The 21,183-nt window shown below is 39.3% G+C and overlaps 1 protein-coding gene and 1 long non-coding RNA gene across 5 annotated transcripts in view; one reads left to right on the top strand and one right to left on the bottom strand.

Moving 5' to 3' along the window:
• The window catches only part of CRACD (capping protein inhibiting regulator of actin dynamics), a 279,762-nt gene that overhangs the window by 68,971 nt on the left and 189,608 nt on the right, over positions 1–21,183 (top strand). The gene's annotated exons all lie outside the window — the stretch shown is intronic.
• LOC116548767 lies at positions 1,232–4,386 on the bottom strand. The gene is made up of 2 exons (XR_004267534.1): positions 4,319–4,386; positions 1,232–1,331 (listed from the first exon to the last, which is right to left on the bottom strand). It is a non-coding gene; the product is annotated as an uncharacterized LOC116548767 (long non-coding RNA).

The following is a 21,183-nucleotide window of genomic DNA, read 5'->3' on the forward strand; positions in this document are numbered from 1 at the left end:
ACAGATTAGCTGGAATATGATTCTAACTGTGGAATATCTATGATGTTCTTTGGGTGTTTATTACATTTTTTTCTGCTCTTGCTGTTCTGCAAATTTATTCCTGTAAAATGTAATTGCTTCTTTCTGAGCTTTGGGTTGGAGCTGGCCTTTGGCAAAGTTGAGAAATGGATTTTTTTGTTTGTTTGTTTCTCTAAGTAATCCCTTTTGTGACCTTTTTCCATCCCCAAGCTCTGTCTCCATTAAAACCTGCTTTCAGCAGAGTGTCTGGGTGTGTATTGAAGCCACTGTACTGTAGCTTAGTCTCCTGTTGAAGGACTTCTAGGCCCAGGTGAAAGGATGCATAAGGCATTTTGCTGGGCGGTATCCTTCGTTGGTTCCCAGTCAGGGGCCCTGATGAGGCCAACTCTAAGTCCAGACTTCTCGACTTTTTAAAACTCTTTATAATCTGATTTGTCCCCAGGCCACACATCTTCAAGCTGAATCCTCCCCTTTAGACATCTGCATGAGGCGGAAGTGGCCCTAGGGAGACTCTGAATTATAAACCGTAAATAACTGAAAGAGCACAGTAAGAGAAGACACAGGGTTCAAGTCTCAAGCGTCGTTCCTACTCTAAAGAGTTATAAAAATAAACTCTGGAGACTGCTAGTGTTTAAAAGCACTCATCCTTATTGAAGGAGATTGTGATTTTTCTTGGCCTTCTGTCACTGTCAATCTAAATAGTATATTCGGAAAGTTCCAAGGCTGGCAAGATTGATTTATTCCAGTCTACAATCCCTTTCACTGTTAGCTATGTGGAAATTTTTTCATCGGCCATACGAAAGCTGTTTTATAGTCAGAGCAGGTCACATAGTTCCCTAAAGCCAAGAGCAGGCCAGCTTATCTGAGCACTGTGAGGGAAATCATTATTCTTTTTCCTCTTTTTCCTTGGTTCCTCTGTAATAGTTTTATTAATACTTTAATAATCGATCTCATTTGGGTTGTACAAGAACGTGAGGCTAGTTAATGAACACCATTGAGCTGTGATCATTGTCATGGTGGAAAAGCACAAATATATTTACTAGAAAAGCACAAGGTGTATTGAAGGCCGAGCTCTGTTTTCATGCTAAGGCTATACAACTTCTGTTAATAGTGCCGTAGGTGGCACCAAAAATAATTGATAAAACTTGCCAGTGTGCACATGAACATCTATTGGAGGCAGTGGACATTTTTATTTATTTATTTATTTTTAAGAGACGGGGTCTTTCTCTGCTACCCATGCTGGAGTGCAGTGATGCGATCATAGCTCACTGTAGCCTCAAGCTCCTTGACTCAATCGATCCTCCCCACTAAGCCTACTTAGTAGCCAGGGCTATGGGCATGTGCCACCACATTCAGCTAATTTAAAAACATTTTTCTTTTGTAGAGATGGAGTCTTGCAGTGTTACCCAGGATGCTCCTTAAGTCCTGGCCTCAAGTGATCCTCCTGCCCCGGCCTCCCAAAGCTTTGGGATTTCAGGTCTTTTCAGGGCTACCCCATAGAGTGGCAATGAGCTGTCCTTTTCAAGTTTCCAAGGTAGAGCTGCTCCTTCAGATTATCCAACCCAGATCTTCATTTTACCTTAGGGAAGGAGAATGCACTTGGTTGTCCTGGCTGAGATGGGCATTTATTGCTGGTGGGCAAGGACAGAATGTGTTGATTCATATGGAGAAAATGCTACAGGTTGTGGAGCAGACACATTTGTGTATCAATCCCTTAATCCACAGAAAGGTACCTGCATTTCTGTCCAAGTTGGGATTCACACAGGCCATTGCTAGTTGCTTGCAACATTTTTATTTCCTCTTTAACAAAAGGGACCGTGTGCATCAACAGTGTGTACGTAGATCCCAGACTACATTAGATCTAAGCATGTGGGGCTTCCTGTTGCCCTGGAGAACTACTCATTTTTGCAGTTTTTGGAGGGAAAAGAGCCCGTTTTGGAATGGTGTTTTAGAGGGGATACATGAAAAACAGTAATTAGTGGCCAGGCACGGTGGCTCATGCCTGTAATCCCAGTACTTTGGGAGGCTGAGGCGGGTGGATTACGAGGTCAGGTGTTTGAAACTAGCCTGGCTGACATAGTGAGATCCTGTCTCTACTAAAAATACAAAAAAATTAGCCGGGCATGGTGGCGGGCGCCTGTAATCCCAGCTACTCTGGAGGCTGAGGCAGGAGAATCGCTTGAACCTGGGAGGTGGAGGTTGCAGTGAGCTGCGATCCTGCCACTGCACTCCAGCCTGGGTGGCAGTGCAAGACTCCACTCAAAAAACAGCAATGACAAAAATAAAACCCCCCCAGTAACTAGTTAATCCAGAGCAGTTACTTTTGTCAGAATGGCTAGTTAGTTCCCTGCCTGCCGGCTGCCTCTCTTCAGTTACAAAGGGAAAAAATACAGTAAATATTGTTTTTACAGTGGAGAAACATGGCAGACACCACTTTAAACAAGTGATTAACACTACCACCAGTATAATCGTATATTATTTCTACCCCTGATATGACACTGTGAAGGACACAACATCACTTTGCTGATATTTTCCTCGAAATGCACACACCTCAGTCTGTGCATGAGAAAACATCAGACAAATTCAAATTGAAAGAATGTAAAATACTATGATTGACTAGTACTCATCCAAAGTGTCAAGATCATAAAAGTAAGGAGGACCTGTCACAGGTTGGAGGACACCAAGGGGCCATAGAAGCTTAAATCAATGTGGGATACTGGCTTGGATCTCAGAGCAGAAAAGGGTTATTAGGGGAAAAACTGTCAAAATTTGAATAGGTCTGTAGTTCACAGACCTAAAATGTTAATTTATTGGTTTTTATCATTGTATTATGGTTATATAGGTTAACATTACGAAAGGCTGAGTGAAAGGAATATGTGAACTCTGTAAAATTTCTGCAAGCTTTTTGTAAATTTAAAATTATTTAAAAATTAAATATAAAAACATTAAAAATCCATAGGTAAATGAAAAAAATAATGAAGGGTTTAGAAGATACAGTTGAGGAAACCTCTTACCAAGTAGAGAAAAAAAAAAAAAAAGACGAGAGGGAAAATATAAGAAAATTAGGCTATCATTCTATGAGGCCCAACATTCAAATAATGGGAACTCCACAGAGAGGGACAAATGGGAGAGAGTAAGTCATCAAATAAATAATTCAAGAAAATGTCAGAAAACTGTAAGGGCATGCATCTCCTTATTGAAAAGGCCCATTGAACACTCAGCGTAGTAGATGCAGAAGGATCCACCCATCCTGAAGCTTCCTGGTGTAACATTGAAAAATATTTGGGATAAAGAAAAGCTTCTTAAAGCTTTCAGAAAAAAGGGGGCAAAACAGGTTACATACCCAAAGTTAAGAATCAAAGGCATCAAACTTCTTGACAACACTTGAAACACATAGTCACAAGAAGGCAGTAGAAAAATATAGTAAGGGCTGGGCACGGTGTCTTATGCCTGTAATCCCAACACTTTTTGAGGCTGAGGCGGGTGCATCACGAGGTCAAGAGATCCAGACCATTCTGGCGAACATGGTGACACCCCGTCTCTACTAAAACTACAAAAATTAGCTGGGCTTAGTGGCATGTGCCTGTAGTCCTAGCTACGCAGGAGGCTGAGGCAAGAGAATCACTTGAAGCAGAGGTTGTAGTAAGCCAAGATTGTACCATTACACGCCAGCCTGGTGACAGAGCAAAACTCCATCTCAAAAAACTAGCAAACACACACAAAAAAGAAAAATATAGTAAGAAAATGGAGCAGTGCCTTCAATCTAAGGGAAGTATTTTCATCCGAAAATTCTGTCTTTAGACAAATGTGTATGAGGGTGGAAGAAATATGTTTTCACATATTCAGGGTCACAAAAATTTTACTTCACAGGAACTTTCTAGAGAATATGCCTCATCAAAGTAGGGATGTCAAAAAAAGAAAGAAAAAGAGGAAAATATGGAAACCAGGAAATAGTGCATTTAGCATGAAAGTGAGGTGAAGGACATCCCCAGGATGATGGTGAAGGAGAATCTCAAGATGGTAGCTTTTAAGTAGGCTTAGACTGAAGCAGGATAGTCCAAATTTGAGAATACTAGGAGTCTTCAAGGGCCATGTCTTCAAGAAGATGAAATTGACAGAATTCTTGATTTAATTCAGTACTATATATATATATTTTTTTGTTGTTGTTGTTCTTTTTTTTATTTTTTTATTTTTTTTTTAGACAAGGTCTCATTCTGTCACCCAGGCTGGAGTGCAGTGGTACAATCTTGGCTCACTACAACCTCTGCCTCCCAAGTTCAAACAATTCTTGTGCCTCAACCTCCTGAGTAGCTGGGAATACAGGCACTCGCCACCACACCTTGCTATTTTTTGTATTTTTGGTAGAGATGGGGTATTACCATGTTGGCCAGGCTGGTCTCGAACTCCTAGCCGCAAGTGATGCACCTGCCTCAGCCTCCCAAAGTGCTGGGACTACAGGCGTCAGCCGCTGCGTCCAGTGAAATTCAGTGGAAGATTTAAACAATTTGTAAAGAATTTTGAAGATAATCAGTGTTGGATACATAAAAAAAAGGAACTGAAACAATTAGTCACTCAGGGTGCAGTTTGGGTGGAAAGATGAGTTGTTCAAGAAAAGAAAAATATGCTTCTCAGAGTAAGCGATTAAACAAAAAAAATTTAAAAAGAAAAGGAAAATAGTATACCTCATGGCTTAGTGGTAAGCAGCATTTATGTAGTAATGATGTGAACACTGAATATAGAACCGTGCAAAATGATGGAGCGACTAGCGGGAGGGTAGGAAGTGTGGGTGTGGAAAGGGGTGGGTAGCTTCCACAGTAAGAAGTCAAAATATAATAAACCTTTATTACTAAAAAATCACGAGTAGCATACGGCATTGCATTTGAAGATATGGAGGTCATTGTCAAAAGAAACCACTGAAAGATGTGAACGTGGTTGCCTGTGGGAAGTGGGAAAAATGGGGATGAGGAGGGCACAGCTGTTTCATGTAATGAGCCAAATAGAACTACTTGATTCTTTATATGTTTATATAACTTTGGTGTTTAGGAAACATACATATAAAAAAGGGAAAGTAAGTAAAAGTGAAAATGAACCTCCCAAATGTAAGTCATTTGAAAAGTTTAAAATATATATGTATTTTTGAGACAAAGTCTTGCTCTGTCTCCCAGGCTGGAGTGCAGTGGTGTGATCTCGGCCTGCTGCAACCTCTGTCCCCTGGGTTCAAGTGATGTCTCCCGTTTCAGCCTCCCAAGTAGCTGGGATTACAGGCACCCGCCACCATGCTTGGCTAAATTTTTTTTGTATTTTTTTAGAGATGAGGTTTCGCCAGTTGGCCAGCTGGTCTCAAGTTGACCTCAAGTGATCCGCCCTGCCTCAGCCTCCCAAAGTGCTGGGATTTCAGGTGTGAACCAGTGCGCCCGGCCTGAAAAGTTGGAAATATTAAATTCACCCTAAGATGCGAATTATTTATGGTTCTTACGTGGTAACCCTGAGAGGGGAGAAAAAGGTATAAAAGTACCAGAAGGACGTATAGTTAGAGAAAACGCGATCATGCACGCATACATTACAATTTGCCAACTGTCCTGGTTTTCAGACCTTTTCAAAATCCTTTTTTCTTTGAGATAAAAGACACTCATGAGCTAAAGTAGAAATTGCACTTAAACAATACTGCTTGAAATCTTTGATTCAGTTCTTTACTCTTTCTCACCCATGTCTTCTGGCTAGGTGGGAGTCAGGCATGGTGGCTGTTGGTATTGGGCTATGATTTGTCGAATCAAACTGAATTCTGCTTGCTCTGTGCAGCACAGCCAAATGCTGATATCTGGGTAACATGGAGAGAAAGTTACTGCAGGGCACCAAGCGAGGAGAATTGGATAGCTCATGCTTAAGACTCTAACTCCTAGGTGGCTTTTAGGTAAGGATTTTTTAAGGTGGGGAGGCAGAGTTTACAGGCAAAGTCAAAAATCTATACGTGGAAGCTGTAGGTTGTTTGGACTCAAAGGTGGAACATCTCTAAGCAGGGGAAGGGAGATGGCAGCCCACAGGTCATAGATGGATTCAAAGATTTTTGGATTTGCAATTGGTTGAGGAGGCATTGTCTAAAGATTTGGGATTAGCAGAAAAGAATACTAGCTTTGGATGATGGTGGGACCACTTCCAGGCTCCTGAGGAAGAAATTTGGAAGAAAGAACAGCATTCAGTTCATCCCTCAGCTCCCCCTATCTGAGTTCCACTGCCAGCACACCTGGGTTTCTGAAAATCAGCTCAAGGACATATGTTATAATAAGATGTTATCTTTAGTTTCTATGGGGCCCAGAACATTCCCTGGCTCTCCTTGGCTATTGTTTTAAGTTACTATGACCTTTTTGCTTATCAGGTTGTCCATTTACTTTTCAAGGCTGGCTCGGTGCCTGGAATTTCTCTTCAAGGAATTCAGCATTTACCGAGACCCAGCTCGGCCGTAGAGACCCCCACCCAGGCGGTGCTGAAAGAACTGAGAGACAAACACCCAGATAGAACAGTAAAGTGGGTCTATCCAGGGGCCAGCAGCCTTCTGAACTGAAAGCCTCAGGGGCTGACAGCATTCCTTGGTTGAAGGGCCCCAAGTAGACTCTGACCCACACATTTATTCTCTCTGAACAGATGATCATTATTAACAAACAGATGTTCGGTATTTTCTCATAACGCAAAATATGCCAAGTAGGCAGCTGATGCCCACTTACCACTGATCACAGACAAACTAAAAAGCATCCTTCATGAGGGAGCCACAAGGGCAGTGTCTCAACTATCTTAAAGAATTGTTTCAACCTGTCTATGATATTTATATATTGTCCTGCCACTTTGGAATGCCCCAAGTAGTTTTCAGCTTGGGGGAGGGGCTAGGTTTTCCTTGCCATCGTTCTTCTTAGCAAACAATATATTCTATCATGCACTCAGCATTTCTCAGTATTCATACACTTCACATTTCTCAACAACTTAACATTTCTCAACAAACATTTTCCTTTATTGCTATGCTTGGAGGGGCCCACAGGCCCCTAACGGGTCCTACTCCGTCACATTGTTGGTTTTTTAGGTTAGTTTCAATTTCAACAATTAGACTTCATTAATTTTTGGTTTGAAAATATAATCACTGTGACAAAAGGTGTTTTAAAACTGGAAAAAAAAAAAAAAAAGAATCCCAGATAGACTTAAGTAGGCCTATCTGTTCAAAAAATCTGGTTGTAATGTTAAACCACTGTATTGAGGTCACTGTGACCTTAATATGGACTTTGCTCTAATAGCTTGATTCAGTTAGTCACTGTGTGAATAAAAATTCTTCATTATTGATTTTCTGTCTTCATCTTTTTAAAATTTGACACAATTTCCTGTCTTATTGTTGTAGTCTACTGTTTATTGTTCTATTATTGTGTATTGCTGACTAAAAATATCAGTTATATTTGTGTGTGGATCTTTTCAAAGTGCTAAATTAGAAAAGTCAGTTAACACCCACAATTGCACCAGTTTAACTGACAAAAGCAAAATAAATGTGATGTCTAATGATAGGCAGTAAACCTTTTTCCTAGTTTGCAAAAAGCTGTTTGGAAATTTAATTGAAAAAAAGGAACTTCTTTTCTATGGGACATTTTTAGCAATTATAAAAGGATTCCATTGGTGGCTGTGTGAAGATATTTCTCCACATTGTTCCACTTGAAAAATAATCTTTTAAATGTATTTGTAGAGGGGAAATGAGGGAGCTAAGATGATTGAGCAAAATCTGTTAGTTTTTGTTGCCTATGACATTCTATGTCATCTCAGTGGCCTGACAGCACTTTATCATAGCATTTATCCCATAGTATTGGACAAATCTGATATGTTTTTTCTTCTCCCACCAGATCGTAAAACCTTTTGGAGATAGGAGTTGGGTTCTATACTTAGTGGTGTCCTCAGTGACTAGCACTATGCCCATGGATGAAATTGAATTATTATCAATAATTACAAAAAGAATTATTTTGTCTGGAGCAATCACTAGAAGCATTTTCTATACTGGAGATCTCCAAAGCTTTTTTGTGTAAATAAAAGCATTTGAGGTCCTCCATGATTAATCTCAGAAAAGGCAGTCTTCCTTTTTAAAAAATTTTTATCCTTCCTGTGAAGGATAATTGACTTAAAAATATTAATGATATATAGAATTAATTTGGAGTATGTTCGTCATAAGTAACCAAAAACTTACAGTGACTTGAGCAAGTAAGGACTTTATCTGTCTTACATGTAAAGTGTCTGGGGTACACAACTCATGGCTGATCTGGTGGCTCAATGATGTCATCAAGGTTTAGGCTTTTTCTGTGCCTCCATTGCTCCGCGTAGGCCTGGTTCTATTATTGTGCTTGTCAATAGGTGCTATATATGCACCTATTGTAATACAGGCACCTATCGGCAAGCATAAGAACTGGGCCTGCAAGGAGGAATGGCATCACCTCCACTTTTCATGCAAGAAGAAGGGAAAGAAAGGCACAGGGTTGAAGGGCATGCCGGAAGAATCTGGCCCGTTTTAAAAAAACTTTCCTAGAAGACATGTCAGTGACTTCTGCTTACATTTCATTGGCCAGAAATAGGTCATGGCTGTGTGTAGCTGTGGGGGATATAGGAAGATAAATATTTAGCTTTTCAGCATCTATAGAAAGACATGGACAAAGTAGATTGGAAGTAACTTTGGAGAGACTATCTATAAAATAAATTTTGGAAAATAGACCTTTTCTTTTTTTTTTTTTTTTTCTTTTAAAATAACTTTCCTGGGACACTATTTCAGACTGTAAGGCAGGACTCATTAGAGGGGCATAATCAATATAGTCAGTGCTGTCATTATTAAAAGAAAGAAATAAAGTAAAATAGAAAAGACTAGAGTATATCAGAGTGCATCTCATTTGGTTAGAACATGTATTTTGTGCAACACGTGTTATTTACATATGTAGTATATTTATATGTGTAGTATACTATGTCACAATATAAAGTATTTCTTGCCTGTGCATTATAGTAAAAAATCTGAAAGCCGTTGTTCTGGAGAATCATTGATTTCACGAGTATTTGTTATTGCAAGCAATTTGGGGGATATGTAGGAAATGTATAATAGAGAAGATAAAATGTATAAATATACTAAGGAAGAAAGCTGTATATGCTATAAAAGACAGCAGGCAAGTGTTGTGGGAGGTCATTGGAATTGATTTATAGTAATTCCAGTGGGAGCAGGAAATGGGGTAGGCAGTGATGTTTGAACTGAGATTCAAAGGATCAGGGATTCTTCCTTTATTGTCTGCCCCATAATGACACTGGGAATTGTTCACACTCTGTTGAAGCTTTTGTACCCATAAACCGTAAGTTACCTCACAACCAAATTGTTGTAGAACTATAAAATTTTAAGAGTAACTTTATTTCACTATGGACCTATTAATTTTGCCTCTTTAAAAAATAACTGCATTTTCTAAATCCCAGGATATCAAAGTGAATTTTGGACAAATCATCTTTACCTCTAGGTTTCAGCAAATCGAAATAATTGCTGCCCTTATTAGAAAAATATAATCGTATAGGTGCTCCTAAAAGCAAAGCTATTGTATTAATAGAAACATGAGATTGGTATTGCTAATAAAATGAAATTCATTTAAAAATCCATATGCTCCTAGACTCAAGAGTTTTAGTGAAGGAAGATGTTTCAGAGATCGTGTGGTCCAATGTCACCTAATTATATGGAGGCAATGGAGATTCGAAGAGGTTACAGTAGTAAAGCATATGCCAGGAACCCAACTTGGGTCATCAGCTTCCCAGCCCATCGTGTTATTGACTACCCTAGTTAGTAATTTTAAGAAGAATGAGGAAGTGAGAACCCAGGAGAATTCTATTTCAGCAACTTCCATTCTTAGCAGAAGCAAAATGCTTCTAGCCCTTGCAAATCATTTGTCATAAATGTAGCTAGAATGACCAGTGTTAATTATTTTCATCCCCACTGATCTGTTAGTCAGGTCAGCATTGTCTAGTTTATAAACTGGATTTTGCAGTCATTAGAATTCTGAGGTTACTGCTGAGGATACAGTGACCCATTTTCAGAATCAAAAAGATCAGCTCATCTGTCTTCTTGCCAGTTAGTGTTAGGTGTTTGCAGCTCCTTGTTTTTCTCTGCCTGCACTCTTGAATAATTGCTTTAACTAACAAGTCCAGTCATCTTCTCTGTGTAGTGCAGAAGGTGATAATAAATTGCACCATCTCTTAGGCTGTAAGAGATTGTGTTTTCTTTCTCATGTGTATGTGTCTATTTATTTAATCCAGTTTTGTGAGTGACATGACTACTGCTCAGAAAGGGTAGCACTGATGTTCTGATCTCCTAATGGCATAGGGAAAAAGGAACTTTCCTAAGAAAAAAAATACATGGACCAATTTTATCTAGAGCCTAGACATAGCAGGATAGACCCTTCACACAATCACTGTAGGTGTGATTGTCTTCATTTCTATGGGGTAGATATTATTCTGTTCATTTTACAAGGTCAGAGTAAGTAATGGAGGTGCAATTCAATGCTAGATCCTTCTCCTTTCACTCTGTACTGCACCATGGTGATTATATAGAACATTATAAAGGGATCTGTGCTTCATAGTAGATTTCTTAAAAGGACTGGATGTTCACAGGCCTTGGTACATCAGTTTCAACCCTCATCAAGCTTGTCAAATCTGTGCCCTACTTTTTTAAGCCTCCTTATTGTAAGTAAACTTATGCATTTTAAATGTATGTGACATAGTGCATCTTCTTTTTATTTTTTCCGTGACAAAATTTTTTATTTCTTCATTGTTTTTAGACAAAGTCTCACTCTGTCTCCCAGGCTGGAGTGCAGTGGCGTGTTCTTGGCTGAGTGCTGACTCCGCCTCCTGGGTTCAAGTGATTCTCCTGCCTCAGCCTACCCAGTAGCTGAGATTACAGGTATATGCCACCACTCCCAACTAATTTTTGTATTTTTAGTAGAGACAAGGTTTTGCTGTGTTGGCCAGGCTGGTCTTGAACTCCTGACCTCAGGTGATCCACCCACCTCTACCTCCCAAAGTGCTGGGATTACAGACATGAGCCACCACACCTGGCCAAATTTATTTTTAACATTACTTTTCCATAATGTTCCTTGAGGACATGATGCTAAGGGAAATAAGCCAGTCACAAAAAGACAAATACTGTGTGATTCCACTTATAAGATACTTAGAGTGGTCAAAATCATAGAGACAGAAAGTATGATAGCCAGAGGCTGGGAGGAGTTTAAGAAATGGTGATTGCCAAAGGATGGGGTCGGAGGAGGAAAATGGGGAGTTAATGTTTAATGGAAACAGTTTTAATTTTGCAAGATGAAAAGAGTTATGGAGATGAATGATGGTGATGGTCACACATCATCATGGATGTGTTTAATACCACCAATCTGTACACTTGAAAATGGTTAAGATGGTAAATTTTAAATGTATTTTAACATAATACAAAAATTGGGCAAAATTATTTTCCATAAAAGTCACAATACTTTATGAATATATATATTTTTTGAGACAGAGTCTTGCTGTGCCCTCCAGGCTGGAGTGCAGTGGCGAGATCTCAGCTCACTACAACTTCCACCTCCCAGTTTCAGAGGATTCTCCTGCTTCAGCTTCCCGAGTAGCTGGGCTTAGAGGTGCCTGCCCTCACACCTGGCTAATTTTTGTATTTTAGGTAGAGATGGAGTTTCACCATGTTAGCCAGGCTGGTCTCGAATTCCTGATCTTAGGAGGCTCATCTCGGCCTCCCGGAGTGCTGGGATTATAGGCGTGAGCCACGGCACCTGGCCACTTTATGCATATTAAAGCTGCTAAAACAAAGCCTGTCCTCTGTATCGTTTGTTTCTACTCAACTGATGGACTTTCATCACTAATGAAAGAGGACACAAATGTAATGCATTAAGATAATACACATCAGCCCTAGGCTAATCACTTACTGAACCAGAAGGGACCTCAGAGATCACGTGGTCTACTCTCCTCATTCTGTACAATCCAAAGGCTCCATTTCTCCATGCTGCATGCTTCTGAGCACTTTCGTTTGTTCATTCGCTCACTTAGGAATACTAACTGGTACTATACTTACTGCATGCTAAGTGCTGGGTTAGATCCGTAAGACACATTCTTTGATTTCAAGATTCCTACAAATCTGTGAGAAGAACAGATTGACATACTATGAACTACAATACAGTCGAATAAGTAGGGCAATAGAGCCATAAACTACAGGAGCTTTGAGGACGTACTGTTAATTCTGCCTAAACATTTTCATCCTTCATTGTGGTGGATGATTAGGAAAGGTAGAGTTTCATTTTGGTTTCGTTCATGGATATTTGGAATGTTTAAGTAGGAAAAGAAGCCATATGCAGTGGTTCCTGTCTATAGTCCCAGCTACTAAGAAGGCCAAGGTAGGGGGATGGCCTGAGGCCAGGAGTTTGAGGTCAGCCTGGACAACAGAGTAAGACCCTATGTCTGAAATGTATATAAAATAAAATAAAAATAAAGTAGGAAAAGTATCAGAGGCAGCACGTTTCTTAATGGGGGAAAGAATACAACAGTACAATTTTCCTTCAGTGCAGTAATTTCTCCATCAAATTCTTTTATATAGTGGCAATTATGTGTACATATAATCAGAGAAAGTGCTCCATCTATATTATACAGTGGATTTTTTAACTTACATCAACAAAATACTTTTTATGTGGGCCATCCATTGAGACCTGAAAACATATAGATTTTTAAAACATATAGAACAATACAGCCAGTATTTATTAAGTTCCTGCCATATGGCCAGAACTGTAGTAAGCTTTGTGGAGGATTCATCATCATTAACATAGCAGCTGCATTTATTGAATGCTTTCTTTGTGCCAGACATTGTACTAAGCATTTTATGTGCAACATCTCATATAATTCTCCAAAAAACACGTACATGGTAGTTTTTACAACATTCTTCTTATATAGATAAGGAAACTGAGGGCGGAGAGATTATGTAACTTGCCCATGATTGCCCAGCTCTTGAGTGGCAGAGTTAGAACTATCTCCAGAGCCCATGCTCTTAACCACTGCTCTGGACAAAAGAAGTAAGAGATAGGAATCTATAGTTTAGAAAGTTTTAGACTTTTTACAATGGGGTAAACTTTTAAAGAATAATACAAAACCATATGTAATTAAGTTCTGTTCTCACTCTTTTTGTTGTTGTTGTTGAGAAGGAGTAGTCCTCTGTTACCCAGGCTGGAGTGCAGTGGCGCCATCATGGCTCACTGCAGCCTCCACCTACTGGGCTCAAGTGATCCCCCCACCCAAGTAGCTCAGACTACAGGTACCACCACACCAAGCCAATTTTTGTATTTTTTTTTTTTTTGTAGAGATGATGTCTCATTATGTTGCCCAGGCTGGTCTTGAATTACTGGGTTCAAGTGATCTGCCTGCCTTGGCCTCCCAAAGTGCTTGGATTACAGGTGCGAATCACCGCACCTGCCCCATTCTCAGTCTTTTCCACTTACACATCTCATCTAGTCCTACAATTTTAATCCTCGTCTCTCAGCTGTTGACTTCTGGAAAGATATCAGCAAGCCCCAACGCTCTTATGACTCCGCACCTGCTTTTCTAGATTTAACTGGACACTTGCATATAGTTGTCCCACAGGCATTTCATACATAATGAGAAATGGCTGAGAGTCTCATCCGTATTCACTCATTCTCCCGGCTCCGTACTTTGTTGATGACATTGCTCTCTGTGCTCTTCTCCAAAACTCAAGCATCGTTGCCCCTCCTTTTTTCCCACCATCCCATAGCTGACTCCACTTTAATTTACTATTTGTGCTACCCCTTGTTGTTTATCTAAACCATTCTGATTTCAGGATTTTATGATGAAATTAATAAATTAGCTTGTGTGAAGGTGACACTAATCAAAATGATCAGACTGCTTGAATGTGAAGAAAAAGTGGAGCTAATTCAGTGTTCACTGGCTGCATACTGAATTCTGACATGCATGCTAGAATTCTGTCTTGATTTCAGGCTAAGGAGGTTTGGAGCTTACTTTGACCTGCTCCTTTTTGCTCCTGTAACTTTTTTAAAAAATATATCTCTGTGATCTCACTAGTCATGTTTTCATAATTATTTGTTTATACTCATCATTCCTTTGAATAGCAGGGACTCTTAAAGACATAGATGTCTTTAAAGCCCACCCAACAATGACAAGCACACTGCCAGGCACAGAGCAAACATTTGCTAATATTTGCTGAAGAAAGGAATGATTCACATAGTTTTAAAGAAAAAAATTAACTGCAAATAAGCTGAGAAAGCATGGTTTAATTTTCTAAGAAATTACAAATTGTTATCTATTCTGATGCAGCCAACCAAATAATTTCAGAAAATCATAGCCTTCTTCACATCAATTCACACAAGTTGTTAAATCTCAGAGTATACTATTTCCCTGCTTTAATATCTTACCAACTTCTCATTACCTAATAATCAAGTGTCCTTCCAACTCTGATTATAAAGCTTAGGTCTATGATTTCTTACCTGAAAAATTTTACATCTAACATGAAAATAAGATAGATAGTATCCCATCGTAACCAGCAGAATGGTTATAAATATCCGTATATGAACCATGATTCAACATTAATGCCAACAGTTAGCAATTTGGGTCTTTTTTCATATTTCTTTTGTGAAAGATAATTATCTATTTGATTTGGGTCGTCCTGCCCTTTTAAAAACATTGCTTTAATCATGTGATATCACAAAATAACAGAGGTTTGAAAGTTCTTGCATTTCACATATATAGCATAGTACCAGTCAGCGCTACTAGTTTTGATACTTATCATCGAAGTCTTGAGTTTTTTTAAACTACTAGTGATTAATCTCAGAACAGAAGGGTATCAAAAACAGTGATATACCTAGAGTATATTACCTGGAATGGATCATTCTTTAATGCTCCCTCTTCATATAACAGTACTATTTTTGCAAATAGTTATTTAATATCAGTAATAATCATTATTGTCTTGATGCTTTAGTTTTAGTTTTAATTTAATAAAACAATAAATTTCAATTGTAAAGATATTCATATTCAGTAAAATATTTCCTGTGCAAAATAAAATTTGCACTTCCCAAGCAAAAAATGCTGTGCCTTACATCTTGCAATATTTCACTGTTTTAAGTGCAAATACAAATGTCAGATGGTCACATAAATGGTAGGAATGAAGTAACTGAAGTTTTATTTCTTCCTGTCACAATACTGAATTGTCATTGTTTATTTGTATATCCTGTTTACGAAGTCAGGAGTTCAAGACCAACCTGGCCAACATGGTGAAACCCTGTATCTACTAAAAATACACAAATTAGTTGACCGTGGTGGTGCGCGCCTGTAATCCCAGCTACTCTAGAGACTTAGGCAGGGGAATTGCGTGAATCCAGGAGGCAGAGGATGCAGTGAGCCAATATCGTGCCACTGCACTCCTGCCTGGGCAACAGAGCAAGACTCTGTCTTGAAAATAAATAAATAAATATGCTGTTTAAGTGCAGGACTATGTAGCATGACAGGTTTCATGAACAGAGGTCTAAAACTAGATTGAGATGAATCTATGTAGCTCAATCCACTTCCACAGATGTATCAGTGAGCATTCTGCAAACTGACTTACCTGTAGAATAAATGCTTATTAGAGATATACAATTGAAAACATGCTCATTTGAAGCTTATACATAAATGATTAAAACTTGACAGTGATTGCAACAATTGTTTAATAGAACCTAGACCAACAAAGGTTTTTTGGGGGAGGAATATTTTATCACGGACATTGTTTTCTGTTGCCAATTCATGATGATAATTAAAAGCAGACTGGGTTTTAGTCAGTTTTTAATGTTTTAAAATTTTCTGTAGGCAGGCACAGTGGTGTGCACCTGTAGTCCCAGCTACTGGAGAGAGCGAGGTGGAAGGATTACTTGACCCCAGGAGTTCCAGGCTGCAGTGAGTTATGATCACTCCTGTGAATATCCACTGCACTCTAGCCTAGTCTGGCAACTTAGTGAGACCCCATCTCTTAAAAAAAAGTAAAAGTCCTTGTATTGTGCAAGAGGAGATAAGCAATACTAAATTTATTGAACAAGTTAAAATGTAAGAGCAGGCACTAAAAGAAGAAATAAAAGATATAAGTATATAACCTCCAAACTGTAGACCACACACACAAAAAAGAAGAATTTTTAAATTCAAAAAAGAAAAAAAAAAAAGTCAGGAAAACAGGGAAGGGGAAAAAGAAGCAAAAAACCCTCCAAATTCTCTGTAGACATTATATCCCCTTACTGCCTCTACCTTGGCAGCATACTTCTACTGCCCCTACCTTGGGCTTGCTATACAATGCGTTAGAGTCCTGTTTTTGATTTCTGCTTCATGGTTTTATTTATTTTAACTGGCGCTGATAAGCATACATTATGCGTTACTCTTAGGTGGATCCTGACTTGTTTCATGGATGCACTGACCTCCTCCTGCCTCCAGCATCTACCACTGTCTTCATTTCCAGTCCTCACTCACATCAGCAGTTTTTCCAAACCTTCACTTTCAGACAGGCAGGAGAGCCTCCTTGTTTATTGTGCTTTAGCTTTATTATATTTAAAAATTCAATAACAGAAAGAGTGATTTGCATTTTACAGCCCTGCTTATGGTAGTGTGACCTTACATCCTTAGATGAATATCAGTGAAATATTGCTTGAGGACGAAATGCATTTCCAAATAAACTGGCTCACTAAAGGGCAGCTGGGGCGACTTCTTGCTATTCTGTATCTTGGTATCTTTTTTGCCAATTAATATGAAGGAACATAATGTTTCCTCAAACTGTTACAAGCATAGATGTGTCACAGCCAAATGCCACATCCATTACATTTTAGGAAATCTGGAATGGCATTGAAATGTTTAATAGTTATCAAAGTAAGATGGTCTTTTTAAAGAAATTTTCAATTCATTAAAATTGAGTGTAAATTGCACCTACAATTTAGAGTGTAAATTACAGATTTCTCTTTAATATGATCAACTGATTAATGTTAATTAGAGCTGACATTTGCTGAGAACTTACTGTATGTGAGGCACTGTAAGCACTTCACATGCATCTGCTGAGGGAGTGGATTAGTTGGCTTAGCTGCTATAACAAAATACCATAGTCTGAGTGATTTAAACAGCAGACATTTGTTTCTTATAGTTCTTGAGGCTGGGAAGTCTGAGATCAAAGTGCTGACCTATTTAGTTCTTAGTAAGTGATCTCTTCTTGGCTTGCAGAAGGCTGTCTTCTCTCTGTATCCTTATAAGGCAGGGAGAGAATTATCTATCTTCCATTTCCCACCAATTCCATCATGAAGTGCCGCCCCGCCACCATGATCTTATCTAATCCCAATTGCCTTCCAAAGGCCCCATCTTCAAATACAATTATGTTGAGGATTAGGGACTTCAACAAATCAATTTCGGAGGAGACGCAATTTACTCCATAGAAGGTAGGCAGTCTTATTAGTCTTCTTTTATAGATGAGGAAATGGAAACATAGACAGGTCAAGCAATTTGCCCCAAATTACCCAGCCTCTAGGTGAAAGGCCTGAGATTCCAGTCTGGGCATCCATCTTCAGAGACCACAGTGTTACTCACTACACTGTCCATGGTGCTTAAAGAGACCCTTGGATATTCCTAAGTTCTAGAGATGCTGGAACCTAGCCTGTATTCAGTAAATGGTTTCTGAAATAAAACAATTATTTATGAATCCAGAATCTGAACAACAGTGTTTCCTGACTAACTACACCCTGTCCGTATCTGTAACTAATAGGGCTTCTTTACTTTAAAACAATTTTTTTTGTTGTTGTTTTGAGATGGAGTCTTGCTCTGTTGCCCAGGCTGGAGTGCAATGGCGTGATCTTGGCTCACTGCCACCTCCGCCTCCCAGGTTCAACCAATTCTCCTGCCTCAGCCTCCTGACTACCTGGGCTTACAGGTACCCGCCACCACTCCCAGCTAATTTTTGTATTTTTAGTAGAAATGAGGTTTCACCATGTTGGCCAGGCTAGTCTCAAACTCCAGACCTCAGGTGATCCATCCGCCTCAGCCTCCCAAAATGTTTGGATTGCAGGCATGAGCCACCATGCCTGACCAAAATAATTTTTTAATGAGGGAAATTTCTGTACATAAACAAAGGTAGAGAGAGATAGTGTAATAAACCCCTGTGAATCCATCATCCAGATTTGACAGTTATCAGCACGTGACCAATCATGTTTCATATATATCTTGCCCCTGCTGGAGTATTTTAAAGCGAATTCTAGACATTATATCATTTTATCTGTGAATTCTTCATCATGTATCTTATCAGAACAGGAATCTTTTAAAATATAATCACGGTCCAGATATCACACCAAAAAAAAAATTCCTTAATATGTAATATCAGTGTTCAAATTTTCCTATTTCACAAATGTCTTCTTACAGTCCAATTTTTCTATTTTACAAATGTCTTTTTATAGTTGCTTTGTTTGAATCACTGTCCAAATAAGGTTCTTACATTGCATTTGGTTGAGGTATTTCTTAATTCTCTTTTAATCCATAAACATTACCTCTCTTTTTTTTTTTTTTACCATTTGTTGAAGAAACATGGTTATTTATCCTGTAGAATTTCCTATGTGGTCTTTCCCTATTTTTGGTTCAGGTAGAGTTGCTTTTCATTCCTGTAAAGTCTAGGACAGGATAACAGAACAAATGTGGACTTAATGTCCCTAAATGGAACCGCTGGCCACTGGAAGCAGAGAGAGACAAAGGCCAGCTTGACAATTCCGGTGCACTATGTGAGGACCTTTTTCTGTGATGTTGAGTGTATATTTAATGATATGCTTGAATTTTTAAAAAACTGATAAGCTAACAGGTGTCCAGTAAAATTAATCTCCTTTAAACTGAGTATCATTTAATTAGAAATATCCAATGTTACGTTCATTCTAAAAAGCTAGGTGTGGGGAATGGAATGGATACTTTGATAGCCAGGAAGATGTTGTGTGATACTTTGGGGCCGTGTGACTATCTTTGTCCCCATGTAAAAATCACTGTCACCCAGTGATTTTTGTATCTACTGATGACCCTTGCCTAAATGGGTTATGACCTCAGGGTTGCAAAATGGTGATTTTTAAAAATTGTATTGTTTCTTCTACATTTATTAGCTAGTGTTCTGTAAAGAAAAGTCTTTCATATTTTTCTCCCCTTGCTTTTATTTGCCCTCTGATTACCCTCTTTTTCTTTCATAATTTTATACTCATGGATTTTAAATTTTTTTATTAAAAAAATTTTTTTTTAGAGATAGGGTCTTGCTCTGTCACCCAGGCTACAATGGTGTAGATGGTGCAAATGGTGCATGGCTTACTGCATCCTCAACCTCCTGGGCTCTAGCAATCCTCCCACCTCAGCCTCCTGAGTAGCTGGGACTATAGGCATGTGCCACTTTGCCTGGCTTATTTTATTTTTTGTAGAGATGGAATCTCACTACATTGCCCCGGTTGGTCTTGAATTCTTAGCCTCAAGTGATCTTGCTGTCTTGTCCTCCCAAAGTGTTGGGATACAGGTGTGAGCCTCTGTGCCTGGCTGGATTTCAGATTTTTAATGTTTATAATCTATTACCATCATTATTCTTAATTTTATTATTATTTTTTGAGATGGAGTTTCATTCTTGTTGCCAAGGCTGGAGTGCAGTGGCGCGATCTTGGCTCACTGCAACCTCTGCTTCCCGGATTCAAGCGATTCTCCTGTCTCAGCCCCCTGAGTAGCTGGGATTACAGGCGTGTGCCATCATGCCCAGCTAATTTTTGTATTTCCAGTAGAGACAGGCTTTCACCATGTTGGTGAGGCTGGTCTTCAACTCCTGACCTCAGGTGATCCACTTGCCTCGGCCTCCCAAAGTGCTGGGATTATAGGCATGAGCCACCACACCCGGCCTCATCATTCTTTTTGGTGCCCATAGTGTCCCAAATTTAGCCAGTGGGAATCCCTTCAAGCCAATTCCTGTCCAATTTTAACATGATTTCATTTTTGTCTTTGAACACTTCCTTACTTTTTAGCCCAATAACATATGCCAGGCTACCTTGTATCTTTCCTGCCCCAGACCAGAACTCAGCCGTATCTTTTTTTTTTTTTTTTTTTTGGACCTTAATTTGTTTTTTATTGTGGTAGAATCTGCATAACATAAACCTCAGCACTTTAGCCATTTTAAGTGTACAATTTCGTGGCATTAAATACATTCACAATGTTGTGTAACCATTACCACTATCTGTTTTCAGAACTTTCTCCATCATCCCACATACAACATAGACCTACTACGTAATAACTCCCCTTCCACTTCTCTCCAGTCTACTTTCTGTCTCCGTGCATTTGTCTATTCCAGGTACCTCATATAAGTAAAATCATATAAAATTTATCCAGTATACTGACTCATTTCACTTAGTATAATGTCCTCAAGGTTCAATCATGTTGTATGTATAAGTAGTATGTCTCAGAATTTCCCCTTTTCCTTAAAAAAAAAAAATAGAAACAGGGTCTTGCTCTATTGTGGAGACTGGAGTACAGTGATGTGATCATAGTTCACTGAAACCTCAAACTCCTGAGCTCAAGTGACCCTCCCACCTCAGCCTCCCCAGTAGCTAGGACTGTTGGTGTGTGCCACCGTGCCCAGCTAATTAAAAAAAAATTGTAGAGACAGGATCTCCCTATGTTGCCCAGGCTGATCTTAACTCCTGACCTCAAGCAGTCCTCCTGTCTTAGCATCCCAAATTGTTGGGATTACATGTGTGAGCCACTAGAATTTTTCTTTTTCCTTTTTTTTTTTTTTTTTTTTTGGAGACAGAGGAGTCTCACTGTGTCACCCAGGCTGGAGTGCAATGGCACTATCTCAGTCCACTGCAACCTCTGCCTCCCAGATTCAAGAGTTTCTCCTGCCTCAGACTCTCAAGTAGCTGTGATCACAGGTACCCACTACTATGCCTGGCTAATTTTTTGTATTTTTAGCAGAGATGGGGTTCTGCCATGTTGGCCAAGCTGGCCTCGAACTCCGGACCCCAGGTGATCCACCCGCCTCAGCCTCCCAAAGTGCTGGGATTATAGGCCTGAGCCACTGCACCTGGCCTTCTTTTCTTTTTAAGGCCAAATAATATTTCATTG

The sequence above is a fragment of the Sapajus apella genome, unplaced genomic scaffold (assembly GCF_009761245.1).
Source record: "Sapajus apella isolate SASKATOON/1434 unplaced genomic scaffold, GSC_monkey_1.0 scaffold5, whole genome shotgun sequence".
Lineage (NCBI taxonomy): Eukaryota > Metazoa > Chordata > Mammalia > Primates > Cebidae > Sapajus > Sapajus apella.